Below are 20,192 nucleotides of genomic sequence, written 5' to 3'. Positions count from 1 at the left end.
GGGCGTGGTCTCGGTTTTTTTTATTTAAGAATGAAACTTTCTCGGTGGCCATCTTGGATCGCCACGTTAAATTAAAGGTGGAGCTTAATTTTGTTGAGTTACATGACTGATAACTTATCAATGCCTATTCAATGACGTAATTCTGTTAAATAAAAAGAAAACTTGGCGGCCATCTTGGATCGCCATCGACAAATTATAAGTGGAGTTAAATTTTGAAAAGACGGTCACGTGACTATAGTTCATCAATGCCTACTCTGTTTAAATATAAATAAAATCGCGCCATCTTAGATTCGACTTTGACAGATCCGTCACGTGATCGCTTGTTTGTCAACGCCTACTGAATCACGTGGTTCAATTTTCTATATAACCTCACTTCAGTGCGAATCTCAATATAAATTTCTAATTTTTAACCTCAAATTAAAACGCGTATAGAACAATAAGTTTCATTAGTGGCATAAAGTGGACATTTTTTTTATTCGTATTTAATAGTAATAATGTCCAATTACGCTAAACATATCATTACACGTATAGGTACTTATCCTCTTAATAATAATTTTATTTTAGCTAATACCGGGGTAATTTCCATTTTTATTGGATATTACTTGAGGATCGTGCAATTATTCTGTTGGAAATTATACGTCCCTAAACATTTTTTTCGGGGTAAGAAAAGTATACGGTTTTATATAGTAGTATTACATGATTTACCAGGTTATTAGAGAGGTAAAGGACAAGAATTTTTGAGATGTTATAGGGGACAATTTAGACTTTTTTTAGGTTAATTATTACCTCGTTTTTTTTGCTGTAATGTGTTACAAAATGACCAATTTATATTAAAAGGAATGTGTCAGATAAACAAGTTTTTTAAGGGCAAACATAACCTTATTGTCACTGACAGCCATGAAAATCCATATATAAACATACCATAATGAATAAGACTAATACAAAACAAATTATAAGTTTTCGACCCTCGTAGAAAAAGACCCTTTAGTCGATTAAAAATTATTTTGTTGTATAACCCCCCCCTACGAGAAATCCAGATAGCAATATCCAGATAACTAAGTGCGGTGGTCTCGACTATAATACCAGAAGTAGGTCGGAACAGCCACTATATTTCTTATAGGGGGTTTCTTTTTTCGGGTTGTAGTACTGAAGAGGGCACTCGTGTAACACAATGGCGCCCTTATCCAATAAGCATTACCTTTGATATGCGAATATGCAACATTTGGTACACTTATAAACCTCCGAGGGTCGTTCACGCACACTTGCCGTTTCTCTTTTGTCTTACAGATTGATAAAGGACTTAAAAGCCTATAAAGATCCATTTGGGATATGTATGGTCTTTAGATATTTAATACCGAGAGGAAGTGAGTGAGAGATTCGGTTAAATTGAGTTGTTCTCATTGGAAGTTTGGAAAATTGTAAAATCCCTTAAATAATATGCAGTGATTCCAAAAATATCATTAATTTTTTTGAAATATTACACATTCATGGAGAAAATATTACAGGCTTTGATTTTTTTAAATATAATAAAACGAGAATTATATGTAAGAAGGAAATGGATATATGATTACATCAAATTACGTTTTTTTTCGCCCTGGATTCTTGATTTCTTTTAAAATTTAATATGCCTAGTATAGGATAAAGAATTCTAATACAATTTTTGGGACCATTTAGAAATTTGTACAAAAAATGTATTGTACATAAACAGAGACCTTAGTTACCTTTGACCACGCCTAGGTCGATTTTTGTACAATTTTGCTGTTTTTTGTACATCGTACTTTTTGGCGCCCAACAATGTGGGGATTATTAGTTTAATTCAAAATTCATTTTGAACTAAAAAACATCGTTCCTGAAAAAAAAAGTAATTTCAATTAGTGATCTACCCATCCCTGTCGGACACATGGTTTTTGTTAAAAGCATATCTCTCTCACACACATTGTGATTTAAAACAGAAGGTAAATAGGAGGTAAGGTGCCAACAAAAAATCAAAAATTCCGGAAACTTTCAAGGATGTCCGAAAAAAAAACAAATTTGAATTTGTCCTATAATTTTTTTCTTTTGTTTTCAAGATGGCGGGCTCTAAATCCTTCTGAGACCCAAGAATCATTGACAATTACTATGAAATAGAAATAGAAATATAATTAGAAAATTTTTTATCGACTGTCGATGGATGGGTAGAAGAAATTTGTCTATTTTTTGGACTCTCAGTACAAAAAAGTCCATAACTCCCTTAAAAATTGTCCAAATTGGTCCAAAGTTTCATTCAATTGATAAGAGAACTTAATTTTATGTGTTAAAAAATATTTCAAGTTGATACTTTAATTAGAAAAATTTTTACGGCCTGTCAAAGTTGATGGAAGAAATTTTTCCATATTTTTGGACCCTCAATACAAAAAACAATTATAGCTTCCTTGAAATTTGTCCAAACTTGCTCAAAGTTCCACTAAACCGTTAAGAAAACTCCATTTTATGTTTAAAACAATATTTGAAGTCGATACTTTAATTGGAAATTTTTTTACAGGCTGTCAAATTTGAATGGTGGAAATTTTTCCATATTTTTGGACCCTCAATAAAAAAAAAATTTATAGCTTCCTAGAAATTTGCCATTGACAGAACTTCGTTTTATGTCTAAAAAAATATTTCAAGTCGATACTTTAATTGGAAAAGTTTTTACAGCTTGTCAAAATTGATGGTAGAAATTTTTCCATATTTTTGAACCCTCAATACAAAAAAAATTTATAGCTTCCTTGAAATTTGTCCAAATTTGCTCAAAATTCCACTAAACCGTTAAGAAAACTCCTTTTTATGTTTAAAAAAATATTTGAAGTCGATACTTTAATTGGAAATTTTTTTACAGGCTGTCAAAGTTGAATGGTGGAAATTTTTTCATATTTTTGGACTCTCAATAAAAAAAAATTTTATAGCTTCCTAGAAATTTGTCCAAATTTGCTCAAAGTTCCACTAAACCGTTAGGAAAGCTCCATTTTATGTTTAAAAAAATATTTCAAGTCGATACTTTATTTGGAACATTTTTTACAGGCTGTCAAATTTCAATGGTAGAAGTTCCCCCATTTTTTTGGACCCTCAGTAAAAAAATGTTCATAACTCCCTTAAAACTTCTCCAAATTTACTCAAAATTTCTACTAAGTTATTAAGTGAACTCCATTTTATGTTAAAAGAGTTATTTCATGTCGATACTTTAATTAGAAAAATTTTTACAGCCTGTCAAAGTTGATGTAGAAATTTTTCCATATTTTTGGACCCTCAATTCAAAAAAATGTTATAGCTTCTTTGAAATTTGTCCAAATTTATCCAAGGTTCCACTAAATCATTAAGAGAATCTTATTTTATGTTTAAAAAAATATTTCAAGTCGATACTTTAATTGGAATTTTTTTTACAGGCTGTCAAAATTGAATGATAGAAGTTTTCCCATTTTTTTGAACCCTCAGTAAAGAAAAGTCCATTACTCCCTTGAAACTCCTCCAAATTTACCCAAAATTTCTATTAAACTATTAAATAAACCTCATTTTACGCCTAAAAAAATTTAATGGTAGAAATTTTCCATATTTTTGGACCCTCAAGACAAAAAAAGTTTTATAAACTGGTCCAACTTTGTTCAAAGTTCCACTAAACCATTAAGAGAACTTCATTTTATGTCTAGAAAAATATTTCAAGTTAATACATTACTTCGAAAATTTTTGACAGGCTGTCAAAATTGAATGGTAGAAGTTTCCCAATTTTTTTCAACCCTTAGTGAAAAAAAGTCCATAGCTCTTTCGAAACTTTTCCAAATTTGCTTAAAGTTTCACTAAGCTATTGAAAGAACTTCATTTTATGTTTAAAAAAATATTTCAACTCGATACTTAAATTACAAAATTTTTTTACGGCCTGTTAAAGTTGATGGTAGAAATTTTTCCATATTTTTGGACCCTTCACGAAGTTTCACCAAGAGAGTCTTCGAGAGACTTCGTTTCATGTTCAAAAAAAATATTTCAATTCGATACTTTAATTAGAAAAGTTTTTACAGCTTGTCAAAGTTGATGGTAGAAATTTTTTCATATTTTTGTACCCTCAATACAAAAAAAATTTATAGCTTCTTAGAAATTTGTCCAAATTTGCTCAAAGTTCCACTAAACCATTAGGAAAGCTCCATTTTATATTTTAAAAAATATTTCAGGTCGATACTTTTATTGGAAAATTTTTTTACAGGCTGTCAAAGTTGAGGGTAGAAATTTTCCATATTTTTGGACTCTCAAGACAAAAAATCCTATAAGTCCCTTAAAACTTGTCCAAATTTGCTCAAAGTTCCACTAAAACATTAAGAGAACTTCATTTTATATCTACAAAAATATTTCAAGTTGATACGTTAACTGCAAAATTTTGTACAGGCTGTCAACATTAAATGGTAGAAGTTTCCCCATTTTTTTGGACCCTTAGTGAAAAAAAGTCCATAACTCTCTTGAAACTTCTCCAAATTTACCCAAAATTTCTATTAAACCATTAAGTAAATTTCATTTTATGCCCTATAAAATATTTCTAGTCGGTACTTTAATCATAAATTTTTTTACAGGATGTCAAAGTTAATGGTAGAAATTTTCCATATTTTTGGATCCTCAAGACAAAAAAATTCTATAAGTTCCTTAAAACTTGTCCAAATTTACCTGAAGTTCCACTAAACCATTAAGAGAACATCATTTTATATCTACAAAAATATTTCAAGTTGATATGTTAATTGCAAAATTTTTAACAGGCTGTCAAAATTGAATGGTAGAAGTTTCCCCATTTTTTTGGACCCTCAGTGAAAAAAAGCCCATAACTTCCTTGAAACTTCTCCAAATTTACTTATTAAGAGATCATCATTTTATATCTACAAAAATATTTCAATTCGATACTTTAATTAGAAGTTTTTTTACAGCCTGTCAAAGTTGATGGTAGAAATTTTTCCATATTTTTGGACCCTCATTACAAAAAAAATGTTGTAGCTTCCTTGAAATTTGTCCAAATTTGCTCAAAGTTTCACTTTACCATTAAGAAAACTCCATTTTATGTTTAAAAAAATATTTCAAGTCGATACTTTAATTGGAAAATTTTTTACAGTCTGTCAAAATTGAATGGTAGAAGTTTCCCCATTTTTTTCGACCCTTAGTGAAAAAAAGTCCATAACTCCCTTGAAACTTTTCCAAATTTGCTCAAAGTTTCGCCAATTCATTGAGAAAACTTCATTTTATGTTTAAAAAAATATTTTAATTCGATACTTTAATTAGAAAATTTTTACGGCCTGTCAAAGTTGATGGTAGAAATTTTTCCATATTTTTGGACCCTCAATACAAAAAAATGTTGTCGCTTCCTTGAAATTTGTCCAAATTTGCTCAATGTTTCACTATACCATTAGGAAAACTCCATTTTATGTTTAAAAAAATATTTTAATTCGATACTTTAATTGTAAAATTTTTGACAGGCTGTCAAAATTGAATGGTAGAAGTTTCCCCATTTCTTTCAACCCTTAGTGAAAAAAAGTCTATAGCTCTTTCGAAACTTTTCCAAATTTGCTTAAAGTTTCACTAAGCTATTGAAAAAACTTCATTTTATGTTTAAAAAAATATTTCAACTCGATACTTTAATTACAAAATTTTTTTACGGTCAGTTAAAGTTGATGGTAGAAATTTTTCCATATTTTTGGACCCTTCACGAAGTTTCACCAAGAGAGTCTTCGAGAGACTTCGTTTTATGTTCAAAAAAAAAATTTCAATTCGATACTTTAATTAGAAAAGTTTTTACAGCTTGTCAAAGTTGATGGTAGAAATTTTTTCATATTTTTGTACCCTCAATACAAAAAAAATTTATAGCTTCTTAGAAATTTGTCCAAATTTGCTCAAAGTTCCACTAGACCATTGGGAAAGCTCCATTTTATATTTTAAAAAATATTTCAGGTCGATACTTTAATTAAAAATTTTTTTACAGGCTGTCAAAGTTGAGGGTAGAAATTTTCCATATTTTTGGACTCTCAAGACAAAAAATCCTATAAGTCCCTTAAAACTTGTCCAAATTTGCTCAAAGTTCCACTAAACTCTTAGAAAAACTTTATTTTATGTCAAAAAAAATATTTGCAGTCGATACGTCAATTAGAAATTTTTTTACAGACTGTCAAAGTTGATTGCAGAGATTTTCTATATTTTGGGACCCTCAAGACAAAAAAAAATCTATAAGTCCCTTGAAACTTGTCCAAATTTGCTCAAAGTTCCACTAAACCCTTAGAAAAACTTCATTTTATGTAAAAAAAAATATTTCCAGTCGATACTTTAATTAAAAAATTTTTTACAGGCTGTCAAAGTTGAGGGTAGAAATTTTCCATATTTTTGGACTCTCAAGACAAAAAATCCTATAAGTCCCTAGAAACTTGTCCAAATTTGCTCAAAGTTTCACTAAACCCTTAGAAAAACTTCATTTTATGTAAAAAAAAATATTTCCAGTCGATACTTTAATTAAAAATTTTTTTACAGGCTGTCAAAGTTGAGGGTAGAAATTTTCCATATTTTTGGACTCTCAAGACAAAAAATCCTATAAGTCCCTTAAAACTTGTCCAAATTTGCTTAAAGTTCCACTAAACCCTTAGAAAAACCTCATTTTATGTCAGAAAAAATATTTCCAGTCGATATTTCAATTAAAATTTTTTTTACAGACTGTCAAAATTGATTGCAGAAATTTTCTATATTTTGGGACCCTCAAGACAAAAAAAAATCTATAAGTCCCTTGAAACTTGTCCAAATTTGCTCAAAGTTCCACTAAACCATTAAGAGAACTTCAATTCATATCTACAAAAATATTTCAAGTTGATACGTTAATTGTAAAATTTTTTACAGGCTCTCAATATTGAGAGTAGAAATTTTCCAATTTTTTTGGACTCTCAATACAAAAAAGTCCATAACTCCCTTAAAAGTTGTACAAATTTGTCCAAGGTTCCACTTAACCGTCAAGAGAACTTCATTTTACAACTGCTTTGCATCTCTAGAGAACTCAACTACTTAAGAAAAGTAACATTTTAAGAAGGTCCAAGGCGTGCCTGGACTATGAAATGCGGTAGAAATTGAAAAAATGCACTTTTTACCCACTTTTTCACCTTTAAGCCCTTCTGAGGCAGAGGAATCATTGACGATGACTATAAAATGCTGCTTTACGTCTCTAGAAGGCTCAACTACCCAAGAAAAGTAACATTTCAAAATGATCCAAGGTATGCGTGGACCATGAAATGCGGTAGAAACTGAAAAATGCACTTTTTCAACTTTTAACTCTTCTGAGACCCCAGAATCATTAACGATCGCTATGAAATGCTATTTTACATCTCTAGAGGGCTCAACCACTTAAGAAAAGTGATATTTCAAGATGATTCAAGGCGTGCCTGGACCATAAAATGTGGTAGAATCTGAAAAATTGCACTTTTTACCCACTTTTTGACCTTTAAACCTTCTGAGATACAAGAATCATTGACGATCACTACAAAATGTGACTTTACGTCTCCAGAGGCCTCAACTCTCTAAGAAAAGTAATATTTCAAGATGATCCAAGGCATGCGTGGACCATGAAATGCGGTAGAAACTGACAAAATCTACTTTTTACCCACTTTTTGACCTTTGAACTCTTCTGAGAACCCAGAATCATTGACGATCGCTATCAAATGCTATTTTACGTCTCTTAGCAGTGATTGACCCCTCTAACCGCTTAAGAAAAGTAATTTTTCAAAATGATACAAGACGTGCCTGGACCATGAAATGTGGCAGAAACTAAAAAATGCACTTTTTGGCCTTTAAACCCTTCTGAGACCCAGGAATCATTGACGATCGCTATAAAATGCTGCTTTACATCTCTAGAGGGCTCAACTGTAAAAAATACGTCAAGAATAAGGGTTTGTTTTGCACACAAACGACGGTAAATTAATAATGCAATCCTTGACGAGAATATTAACAATTCACGACTACTAATAAGAATGTAGAAGTTGTATATAAACCGGCGTGAATTTTATATTTTTCTCCCTTTATTGGCGCTTCTTTGATTCGTCAAAGAGAGACCCTAAATGGACTATTCTCGCTCCCTCCTCCCTTATTAATTTTAAATGAAAATAATGATGGAAGCGTGTTTTATCCAAAAAAAAAAAAAGTTTGTCGTGAAATGTTGACGTTCTCACACTAAAATATTTATTTCAGAGATATGGAAAATGGCCTCAACTGCCTTGAGAATATAATATTAAATAAATTCGGGGAAAAAACGGTCCTGACGATGTCCACATTGAAAGGCTGAAACGTTCTTTAGCCCCTTGAAAACCCATTTGAATTTCCTATGAATATTCTAATGTAACATGACACTTCAATAACCCCCTGTATGTTAATAAAATTAAACTTTATATACTACAAAATAAATTGGCACCGTTTGACGTCTTAATAAATAGAACGGCCAACTATACGGCGACGTACGTGAAAGAGTGAGAGAGAGAGGCAGCAGAATGATACCGGGTCAGTCTAATTGTTACTAGAGGTCATATCATTTGTAATGCTTAAGCTTTGTTTATAAAGCATATTGTGTTTGTTTAAATTGCACGCGAGTCTATTTTGTCTTGGGAAGCCAAAAAGGATGTTGTAGGATACAACAATAGGCTTAAACTAGAACGTTAATAATTGCCTACTTAAGTTTTAATAAAGGTTAAGTGTTTCAAGTAGGTATATATATAGGGTGTCGAATGAATGCGACCCAAAGTTTCTTTATAGGTCGCCAGAGGGCCTGTTTATTTAAATAAATTAAAAAAAAAACTGAATGAGTTTTATATTTTTCAGTGTTTTGTTAAAGAAAATGTTGAAAAATTGTGTTTAGTTCGATAGGTTTGTGTAAAGAAATGTAGTCCGGGAGCATTAGGAATAATTTTGAAAAATTAGTGATTTAATTAAATTTTTGGGCATTTTGGAACAAACTAAAAAAAATATTATTATAAAAAATTTAGTCCAGGAGCTTTGAGGACAAAAAAAAAATTGAGTTGTAATAGCTGAACGAAATTCGAATAAATTAAATTGTCTTAGTCCAGGAGCTTTGGGGAAAAAATTGTTAATTTTAGTAGTTTAATGGAAAGTTAAGTTATCAGTGCTTTGTCAAAAAATAAATCAAAAAAATTAGTCCAGGAGCTTTGGAGAGCAAATTCTAGTAAATTGACAGAAATTTGATGTAAATGATTTTTTTTTTATATTTTATCGAGAAAGACTTTTGAAAGGGGCAAAAATCTAGATAATTAACAACACTTTTGAGAATTTCAGAAAAATGTGTTTTTTTTAATTTCTAGCATTTTGCTATCAAAAAAATTGAAAAAAATTTCATTAAAAAAAAAATTTTAGTCCAGGAGCTTTGGGGAAAAAAATCTAGTCACTTAATGAAATTCCTGGAAATGTCAAATAAATATTTTTTTAATAATTTTTCGGCGTTTTATTATAAAAAAAATTTGTATGAAAAATATTAGTCCAAGCGCTTTGGGGCAAAAATTGTAATAGCTGAACGAAATTCAAATAAAGTAAATTGTTTTAGTCCAGGAGCTTTAGGGAAAAAATTATTAAATTTAGTAGTTTAATGGAAAGTTAATATTTCAGTGCTTTGTCAAGAAGTTAAAAAATAAATCAAAAAAATTAGTCCAGGAGCTTTGGAGAGCAAATTCTAGTAACTTGAGGAAAATTTGAAATAAATGAATTTTTTTTTAACTTTTTTTACATTTTATCAAAAAAAAACTTTTGAAAAAAAATTTTAGTCCAGGAGCTCTGGGGCCAAAATCTAGATAATTAACAACAAGTTTGAGAATTTCAAAAAAAAAAATTCTTTTTTTGTTTGATTTTTAGCGTCAAAAAAATTGAAAAGAACACCATTGGCAAAAACATATTTAGTCCGGGAGCTTTAGAAATTTTAATTTTTTTTTAATTACAAAAAAACACTTTTTTTTTACTTTCATGCGTTTGCAAAAAAATTTTAAAAATACCAGTGGAAAAACAATACTAGTCCAGGAGCTTTGGGAACAAAAAAAATATTAGAAAATTCGAGTTGTAATAACCGAACGAACTTTAAATAAATTAAATTTTCTTAGTCCAGGAGAAAAATGTTTTTTTTTTAATTTTTAGCATTTTGCTATCAAAAAAATTGAAAAAAATTCCATTAAAAAAAAAAAATTTTAGTCCAGGAGCTTTGGGAAAAAAAATCAAGTCACTTAATGAAATTCCTGGAAATTTTAAATAAATATTTTTTTAATCATTTTTCGGCGTTTTATTATAAAAAAAAATCTTTATGAATAATATTAGTCCAAGCGCTTTGGGGAAAAAATTGTAATAGCTGAACGAAATTTAAATAAATTAAATTGTCTTAGTCCAGGAGCTTTGGGGAAAAAATTATTAATTTTAGTAGTTTAATGAAAAGTTAAGATTTCAGTGCTTTGTCAAAAAATTAAAGAATAAATGAAAAAAATTAGTCCAGGAGCTTTTGAGAGCAAATTCTAGTAAATTGACGAAAATTTCATGTAAACGATTTTTTTTAATATTTCAACATTTTATGGAAAAAGACTTTTGAAAGGGGCAAAAATCTAGATAATTAACAACACTTTTGAGAATTTCAGAAAAATGTGTTTTTTTTTAATTTCTAGCATTTTGCTATGAAAAAAATTGAAAAAAATTTTATTAAAAAAAAAATTTTAGTCCAGGAGCTTTGGGGAAAAAAATCTAGTCACTTAATGAAATTCCTGGAAATTTCAAATAAATATTTTTTTAATAATTTTTCGGCGTTTTATTATAAAAAAAATCCTTATGAAAAATATTAGTCCAAGCGCTTTGGGGGAAAAATTGTAATAGCTGAACGAAATCTAAATAAATTAAATTGACTTAGTCCAAGAGCTTTGGGGAAAAAATTATTAATTTTAGTAGTTTAATGGAAATTTAAGATTTCAGTGCTTTGTCAAGAAGTTAAAAAATAAATCAAAAAAATTAGTCCAGGAGCTTTGGAGAGCAAATTCTAGTAACTTGAGGAAAATTTAAAATAAATGAATATTTTTTTTTAACTTTTTTAACATTTTATCAAAAAAAACTTTTGGAAAAAAATTTTAGTCCAGGAGCTCTGGGGCAAAAATCTAGATAATTCACAACACTCTTGAGAATTTCAGAAAAATGTTTTTTTTTTAGCATTTTCCTATCAAGAAAATTGAAAAAATACCATTGGCAAAAAATATTTAGTCCGGGATCTTTAGGGTATATTTTTATTAATTACAAAAAAACATTTTTTTTTACACTTTTCTGTGTTTTGTTATCAAAAAAAATCAAAAAATACCGGTGGAAAAAAAAATTAGTCCAGGAGCTTTGGAAAAAAAATTGTAATGGCTGAAACAAATTCAAATAAATTAAATTGTCTTAGTCCAGGAGCTGTGGGGAGCAAACTTTTGTAACATACGTATTTAACGAAAATTTAAAAAAAAAATCTGATTTTTTTTCATATTACATTATTTTGTTATCAAAAAAATTTAAAAATAACCTTAAAAGAAAAAATATTAGCCCAAGAACTTTGGGGACAAATCTATTTAAAGAAATTTAAGTAAATTTCAAATAAATGATTTTTTTCTTATTTTCCTGCGTTTTGTTATCAATAAAAAATCAAAAAATACTATTGGAAAAAAATATTTTAGTCCAGGAGCTTTGGGGAAAGAATTGTAATGGCTGAAAGAAATTTAAATAAATTAAATTGTCTTAGTCCAGGAGTTAAGAAGAGAAAACTTTAGTAACGTACGTATTTAACGAAAATGTGATTTTTTTTTCATATTTCAACAATTTGTTATTAAAAAAGTCAAAAAATACCTTAAAAGAAAAAATATTAGCCCAGGAGCTTTGGGGAAAAATCTACTTAATGAAATTTCTGGAAGTTTGAACTAAATAATTTTTTTCTTATTCTCCTACGTTTTGTTATTGAACAAAATAAAAAAATGCAATATAAGAAAAAATATTAGTCCAGGAGATTTAAGGAAATATTTAGTCATGTAACGGAATTTTTGAAAATTTCAGATAAATAAAAAAAAATTAATTTCCTGTGTTTTATTATAAAAAAAAAATCAAAAAATACCGTTGGAAAAAAAAGTTTTAGTCCAGGAGCTTTAGGGAAAAAGCCAGTTACTTAACTTAATTTCCGAAAATTTCAAATAATTTTTTTTTATTATTTTTCATTTTATTATTAAAAAAATTCGTGAAAAAAATCTTTTGAAAAAAAATTCATGGGAAAATTAATTAAATAAATTCTTAGAAGAAATCCATTGAAAAATCCTTGTAAAACCTCTAAGGAAAAATCTTTGGAAAAAATCTAGTTACTTAACGAAATTTCTGAAAATTTAAAATAATGTAATTAAAATAAATAACATTTTTAATTTTCCTACGTTTTGTCAGAAAAAAAATTAAAACGTAGCCTTAGAAAAAAAATTGTAGTCCAGGAGCTTTGAGAAAAAAACTGCAATAGATGAGAGAAAATTGTATAAATTTAAGATAAATTATTTTTTCTTTATTTTCAGCATTAAGTTAATGAATATTTTGGTAATGTCCTTAATACAACAAAAAAATCTAAAAATACAATTGCAAAAAAAAGCCTTCGAGATGAATGGTCAAAACTGATTTATCTAAAAAATTCGAAAAAACCTAAACCATTAAACATTTAGAAAACAATATTGTTGGCTCTCAAAAAATACAATTAAACAACACCATTTTAGTCCAGGAACTTTGGAGCAAAATTCTAGTGGAAAAAATATTTCTTTCGTTTGTCAGACATTAGAAAAAAAATTATAGTCCGGGAGCTTGGGGAAATAAATTTTAATAGTTAAGAGTAATTTCACTTTTTTGTACAAAATTATATAAATTTCGTGAAAAAATACTATAGTAATTTTATATGATCAGTAGAGCCCAAATGGACAAAATTATGTCGGTGTTATGACAAAATAGTAAGAATTCAAAGTTTTAAAATCTTTTTGGGTTTCTGCCACCTCTCCTAGACTAAAATACTAGAACTAAAGTAAATTTGTAGCTTTTTCCAGAGTCTTGAAGCCATTTCCTCATATTTCTTGCCTTATGAAACCTGGAAGAAATCAAAATTTACTTCAACTGAAAAATGTTATTTTTAAATTTCTTCCAGTCATTTTTGGTCAAAGGCAAATGAGGTCAATTTTTACCCTCTTCCAGGCAATTGAACCCATTTTTGATGCCTCACAGGCAACCGAAGTAAATATTTTCCAGAGGTTTGAAGTCACTAATCATTAGACAATAATCATTTTATTACAACTCTTTGGCTCTTAACTGAACAGTGATACAAAAAATACCCAAAAATTAAATTTCAAATCTTATACTGTAGCATTCAAATTTTCACCCAAGAAACACCCTCTAAAAAAAAAACCACCCCCGAAAAATATCTTCAAATATTTCGTGACATTCGCCCCTGCGACCGCACAGTCGTATAACAAGTTTCTCGAATTCCGGGTATAGCGTAAGGGTGGTGGCGGAGGCAAGGGGTGCGCAGCACGTATTCCGCTATCGATTATCCCGCTCCGGGGGGGTTGAAACTTCACCACCACCACCATCATCATCATCATCCCCCAAGTTTACCACGCGTGCGCCGTCCGTTTACCAATCGGACAAATGTACGAGGGGTGGCGAACACACCGGAAACGTTTCCAACTCTCACGACATGCTCGTCCTTCCGCAAAAATGGATGCGGCACCGGAGAAGAGGATTTTTCGCTTTCTGCACCTCTGCTACGATCTACTGTATAGAGGAAAACGATTTCCACCCCTCCCCCACAGGATGATGTTTAATGTGGCTTTTATATTAATGCTCTATTAGGGTGTTTTATTGTTATGGAGTAAGAGGTTTTGTCAGAAGGAAGACTTGAATTATTTGTGTGTTTTATGTATTCAAGATAAAAGTGCAATTTTTTATACCCTCTAATAACTTAACTCTCGATCATCCTAACTAACATTGACAGCTTCAATTAGACTTCAATCACAAAGTGACACCTCATTTTCAGAAATTCTTCTTAAAAATGCCGAAACCAGGACACTTGAGACTGATTAAGTTTAGATACGGATACAACAAGAATCAGACCGCGTCAGCTTCAGTAAACAAATTCGGACTTTTAAAAAAATCTGCTAAAACCCAGTTTTTAGGTGCCTGCAGTTCGAAGTATTAATTCTACACCCAAGGCGGTTAAAATAGAAATTCCTTCAGGGGCATCAGATACCGTACCCACAGACTTACAGGTACCATCCCGTTGGAGAAGATCCACAATTGATGAGAAAGAATGTTCGTTTATTAATAGCGGAGGGGCATCTTAAATATTTGTATGGTTTGTTTTAATACATAATCGATTGTTTTCTGAGCGGTGTAATTTATCCTCATTTTCAATAGACATAGTTAAAAACTGAAAGCCAAATTTGCCGTGTTAAAAATCTAACACTCAATACGTTTTTGCGGAGTGGCCGGAAATATTTGAAGTTATCGAAAACGGACAGTACTGGCTGTGACGTCACGTCACTGGATGTCAAGATTATCACTTTTCAATTTACGAAGAAGAAGAAGAAGAGGAGCTGGTAAATGAAGTAGATACTAGGCATTATTATAAAGACACAATCAAAAATGTATGTTTTAAGATTTAAAAAACTGATTTGTCGAATTTTAATATTTAGGTTTTAGAATTCCACCAATGAGAACATCGTCATTTGACATGACATGACTTTTTGTTGTTTTTTTTTGGCTCGATGTGCGATTGTTCCTAACCTTAAACTGCTTAAATATAAACAAATCTATTCTTAAATTAATTTAAAACTATTTCTGATATATAGAAATTTATGTGTTGACTATTTTGGGGCCCAAAAGCTCGATAATTAAAAAGTTGAGGTTTATTAAAATGGAGGATAAGTATGATTATTTTAAATACAATCACTCCCCTTCTTTCTTTCAATTTTCTAATATTTAATTAAGATTCTCATATCAGAAAGATAATTAGAATTTTAGGGATTCTTTAAAAAAGAACCATACCTGGAAATAAATTTGCAGTTTAATGAATTTACATGGTAAATGGGGTGCCTTTCCTTCTCTAAGAGTGATTTATTTTTTCACTTACCTATTTATGTTTTTTTTGTTTAAGCCAGAATATTTTAATAGGTACCGCCAGTATTTTATAAGCAAAAAAGAGATAACAATTGGTGCGGGTGTTTCAAAGAGAAACATAAATCAATAATTATACTATTAATTTTTGTGTATTAAAAAAGATAACGTAAAGGCAGTAAAATATATGTATCCACAGGCAGTACTTTTACAAAATTCCCTCAAATGCCTTGAAAAGTTGCTTTAACTACTTGAAACTAAAGTGACTATTCCAGGCACTTGAAACTTCTTCCATGCATTTCTCTGGAAAAAACTGATGCCTTTAACTGCCTAAAAGTGCTGAAAAATTACTCCCAATAGTATCAATTCTCTAGACATATCACAAAAATTATTTCTATTACTTCAAAATTCCTTCAAATGTCTGAAAAAGTTTCTTTAACTACTTGAAACTCAAGTGACTATTCCAGGCAGTTGAAACTTCTTCAAGGCGATTCCTTGGAAAAATTTGATGCCTTTAACTGCCTAAAAGTGCTGAAAAATTACTCCCAATAGTATCAATTGTCTGCACATATCAAAAAATAATTTCTATTATTTCAAAATTCCTTCAAATGTCTGGAAAAGTTTCTTTAACTGCTTGAAACTCAAGTGACTATTCCAGGCAGTTGAAACTTCTTCAAGGCGATTCCTTGGAAAAATTTGATGCCTTTAACTGCCTAAAAGTGCTGAAAAATAACTCCCAATAGTATCAATTGTCGAGACATATCAAAAATTATTTCTATTACTTCAAAATTCCTTCAAATGTCTTGAAAAGTTTCTTTAACTACTTGAAACTAAAGTGACTATTCCAGGCAGTTGAAACTTCTTTCAGGCAATTCCCTGGAAAAATATGATGCCTTTAACTGCCTAAAAGTGCTGAAAAATTACTCCCAATAGTATCAATTGTCTGCACATATCAAAAAATAATTTCTATTACTTCAAAATTCCTTCAAATGTCTGGAAAAATTTCTTTAACTACTTGAAACTCAAGTGACTATTCCAGGCAGTTGAAACTTCTTCCAGGTGATTCCCTGGAAAAATTTGATGCCTTTAACTGCCTAAAAGTGCTGAAAAATAACTCCCAATAGTATCAATTGTCTGCACATATCAAAAAATAATTTCTATTACTTCAAAATTCCTTCAAATGTCTGGAAAAGTTTCTTTAACTGCTTAAAACTCAAGTGACTATTCCAGGCAGTTGAAACTTCTTCCAGGCAATTTCCTGGAAAAAACTGATGCCTTCAATTGCCTGAAAGTGCTGAAAAATTACTCCCAATAGTACCAGTTGTCTGGACATCAAAAAAATTATTTCTATTACTTGAAAATTCCTACAAATGTCTGGAAAAGTTTCTTTAACTACTTGAAACTAAAGTGACTATTCCAGGCAATTGAAACTTCCTCCAAGCAATTCCCTGTAAGAAATTGATGCTTTCAACTACCTGAAAGTACTGAAAAATTACTCCCAATAGTATCAATTGTCTGCACATATCAAAAAATAATTTCTATTACTTTAAAATTCCTTCAAATGTCTGGAAAAGTTTCTTTAACTACTTGAAACTCAAGTGACTATTCCAGGCAGTTGAAACTTCTTCCAGGTGATTCCCTGGAAAAATTTGATGCCTTTAACTGCCTAAAAGTGCTGAAAAATAACTCCCAATAGTATCAATTGTCTGCACATATCAAAAAATAATTTCTATTACTTCAAAATTCCTGCAAATATCTGGAAAAGTTTCTTTAACTACTTATGCTTTCAACTGCCTGAAAGTGCTGAAAAATTACTCTTAATAGTACCAATTGTTTGAACATTAAAAAAATTATTTCTATTTTTTCAAAATAGAATTGTCAGATAGTGTCAATTTTCTAAATGCTTCAAAAGATGACTTCTATTACTTCCAAATTCCTTCAAATGCCTGGAAAAATTTCTTTAACTACTTGAAACTCAAGTGACTATTCCAGGCAGTTGAAACTTCTTTCAGGCAATTCCCTGGAAAAATATGATGCCTTTAACTGCCTAAAAGTGCTGAAAAATAACTCCCAATAGTACCAATTGTCTGGACATCAAAAAAATTATTTCTATTACTTCAAAATTCCTACAAATGTCTGGAAAAGTTTCTTTAACTACTTGAAACTAAAGTGACTATTCCAGGCAATTGAAACTTCCTCCAGGCAATTCCCTGTAAGAAATTGATGCTTTCAAATACCTGAAAGTGCTGGAAAATGTCTCTCAACAGTGTCAATTGTCTGGACGAATCAAAAAATGACTTCCATTACTTCAATATTTTTTCAAAGGTCTGGAAAAATTGCTTTAACTACTTGAAACTTAAGTAACTATTCCAGGCAGTTGAAACTTCCTCCATGCATTTCCCTGTAAAAAACTGATGCCTTCAACTGCCTGAAAGTACTGAAAAATTACTCCCAATAGTATCAATTGTCTGGACATATAAAAAAATTATTTCTATTACTTCAAAACTCCTTCAAATGTCTCGAAAAGTTTTTTTAACTACTTGAAACTCAAGTGACTATTCCAGGCAGTTTCCTGGAAAAATTTGATGCTTTCAACTGCCTGAAAGTGCCGGAAAATGACTCTCAATGGTGTCATCTTCCTGGACAAAAAATGACTTGTTTCCAAGTATTGAAAAGCTAAGATTAAAAATTGAAGAATACTTAAAAAATTATTAGGTAATTATTAGGGAAAACAGAATACATCTGTGAACTTGACAGGGCTTACTTAACTTTTGGAAATTTTATGTAAATCGTGAAATTCTTGATCTAAGGTTGGTATTAAAGGCTCTACTACTTGACAACTATTTAAATGTAAGTTCCTATTCATACTTACTCGTTTTTTATCGTTAATTCCTCCCTATTATCAGTCGATTTATGAAGAATTTACCTCACAAGACCACACAATACATAAAAAGCTACACTAGATAAAAAATTCTTAAGCAACAACTTTTAAAAATATTAATAAATAAATGTGAAGAAACATGTTCAAATCCTGCATTGATGATCAATGCATATTAAACCGGGCATTATTGCTAAATGTTTAAAGCTGAGTGGGATTATTTAAAAAAATAAGCGTTGTATTATTATAGTCCTAATATGTAACTACGTATATACTGGAATATCCTGATTATTGAGTTCATTATGCTGCTCGTAGGGCACTATATTAAAATTTCACCAATTTCCATTAAAAAATTCTCAAAATTAGCAATGTTTCGAAACTTGATTAAGGTAGAAACGTGGTCTATCGGCCATCTTGGATAATAACATTTGACAGTAGTTACAATGACACTGACAGACAAATGAATTCTGTGGAATGAAACATAACCTTTAAGTAAAAGGATGTTATTAATTGAAAACTTGATTAAACGATATTTTTAATTTGTTTTTATATAAAACTTATTTATATTGACATGGTAACGTCATTAGGGAAAACAGAGTGTCTGGCGGCCATCTGTGACGTTGACGTCGACAGACCTAACCTAACTTCTGGAAATTAATGTAAAATTAATTTGCTAAAGCCGGTTATATTGACAATATGTGTTAATTCCACCTAAATCTTAAGGCCGTAAATAACTACGTGACAACTATTTAATTGTATAGTAATAGTGCGTCAATTTTTATCGTGAATTCCTAGACTTTAAATCCCTATTATTATTATTATTATTATTATTATTATTATTATTTTAATCGATAGACGACCGTTGCATATTGAACTGCGTATTATTGCTAAATTGGAATTACTATTTACTTTAATGTAAGTTTATTATAGAACGTTAAAATTTAACCTAAAAATTATCTGATTAATTTTGAGCCTGTACGACACCTAGATCCGATTTCAATTTTAGCGTTTTTTTTTTTTAATTAATTATAATAGTTTAATTTACCGCACGGTGAAAGTAGTGTAAAAATATCATTTTCCCCCAGCAATTAGTGAAAAACCGTAAATAAACCCCAATTAATACTAATCCGATTCATTAGACATCACCACCAGTTACTTTACTGTTAATTGGTCGTTAATGCCGACGCGTCTTCATGTCGGCCAAATGATATACTTGTGGCCAATTCGACGTGTAGGAAGTGTCGGTAGATGGGCAATTTGCGGTCATATTTAATTAGGTTCACCATAATATACTGATTTCAGTTTCAATTTTTTAAATACACGATTTAGTTTCTACTTCGGTATTCGCAAAAGTTAACCCCAAAATTCTCCAGATTTCACCAAGCAATATTAGGTCAGTGGAGGAGTAGCTAACTAATCCCGTGCACATACTTGCAATACGAATTGAATGTTTTTAAAACTATTGTGAACCTACAGGAATTATTAAGGATACCAAAGCAATTGTAAATAAATTAACAAGAGATACTTCTGTAGATACGTTATCAAGCCACCTTTGTTCAAAATAGATCTACCTCAAAATAATCAGTTCTGTGATTCTGTTTATGTACTTTAAAATTGGGTTTCTACAGAATTTGTCTTTCTTTAGTCGATTTAAAATGGCATAAAAGTAGCGAGTACGACACATATAGAAATAGAGTCCGATTACAGGAGGACTTTACAGGGAAGGGTTTCTTCGTATTTTGTTTGAATCAGTTTGATTCTCGTAGAATTCAGAAAGTCCAAAATGCGTGCCTTCGCCTTATTTTTGGGATACGCCGCAGAAATCGGATCTCTCATAAGCTTATAGACATCGGCTGGCTTAATATGTATAACCGCTGAAAACTACACTTCATTTCGTTGGGCTACAAGGTAATAAAATTTAAATCTCCCCAATACTTGTATGATAGAGCAGATTTTAGAATTAACAACAATAATCGTAACTTACGCAATTTACATCTTCTTACTATTCCTCGACACAGAAAGGAACTTTTTAAACGAAGCTTTTCATTAATTTTGTATTTTTAAGTTTCAGCTGTTATGATCTGTTATTTGAAATACTGGTACTGGTTGTAGAGCAAATTTTTTTAATGTTATATTTTTTACATTTTTTTAGAGAGCGCCTAAACAGTGTCTGGTCTGC

The 20,192-nt window shown here is 30.3% G+C and overlaps 1 long non-coding RNA gene across 1 annotated transcript; it reads left to right on the top strand.

Annotated features, from left to right (window-relative positions):
* The first annotated feature begins 14,009 nt into the window (after positions 1 to 14,009).
* Positions 14,010 to 14,646, top strand: LOC126736881 (uncharacterized). Its single transcript, XR_007660813.1, has 3 exons — positions 14,010 to 14,146; positions 14,196 to 14,374; positions 14,437 to 14,646. It is a non-coding gene; the product is annotated as an uncharacterized LOC126736881 (long non-coding RNA).
* The last annotated feature ends 5,546 nt before the right edge of the window (positions 14,647 to 20,192 follow it).

The sequence above is a fragment of the Anthonomus grandis genome, chromosome 5 (genome assembly GCF_022605725.1).
Source record: "Anthonomus grandis grandis chromosome 5, icAntGran1.3, whole genome shotgun sequence".
NCBI lineage: Eukaryota > Metazoa > Arthropoda > Insecta > Coleoptera > Curculionidae > Anthonomus > Anthonomus grandis.
This window is presented reverse-complemented; position numbering and strand designations above follow the sequence as displayed.